This window comes from Saccopteryx bilineata, chromosome 9, assembly GCF_036850765.1.
Source record: "Saccopteryx bilineata isolate mSacBil1 chromosome 9, mSacBil1_pri_phased_curated, whole genome shotgun sequence".
NCBI classification, from domain to species: domain Eukaryota; kingdom Metazoa; phylum Chordata; class Mammalia; order Chiroptera; family Emballonuridae; genus Saccopteryx; species Saccopteryx bilineata.
In genome coordinates, this window is record NC_089498.1 from 75,266,025 (window position 1) to 75,266,782 (window position 758).

Consider the following 758-nt stretch of genomic DNA (forward strand, 5'->3'; position numbering starts at 1 on the left):
CCTAAAAATGAAACTCTGATTAACTTTGTCACTTACTTTTCAGTGGTTTTAATAATGACTAGCCCCTACCCCTATCTTAGTGTGATAATTTGTAAAATAAATAATACTAAACTATTTTAAATTTGGGGAAGAAAGGCGCTATGAAAACATAAGGTACTTATTGTTGCTTGACTTGATAAAAACACAAATTAAATCTGTTTCTTTAGGAAGCTTTGAGACCAAAGACCATAATAAAAGACTTCAGAGCTTGCATCATGAGAATACTGTCCCCATTCCACACGTGTCCTTACTACTTTTTTGTGTGCTCTTATAAACGTAACCATCTGAACAAGATATTTCCTAATACCCAGTTCCAACAATCTGGCCTTACCCCGTTCTCACTGAGCATGCAGTGGGACGGCTGCAGCACCATGACAGCAATTCCTAGAGGTCACGAAATGAGATTTTGACATGAGGGGATGTACCTCATTTAGAGTTCCCTTCTGGATAAGATACGGGAGGCCTCATTGCAGGGAATTCTTGAGTGAAAACAATAGGAGGATGAAGGATTGCGAGTATTTTTTCCCTAAAAAAAAATATCATAAAATAATCCTGTTGACAGTGTAAAGCAATGTTTCTATCTGGGGTCAAGGCCAGAGCAATGGACACCTTATCCCACTCATCCTTTTCCTCTGATAAAGCCCCAACCAGTACTGAAAAGTCTCTCTTCATAAAAGCCTTGAGGCTGTTTTTTTAAAGCACTTGAAAAAGAAGGGGGA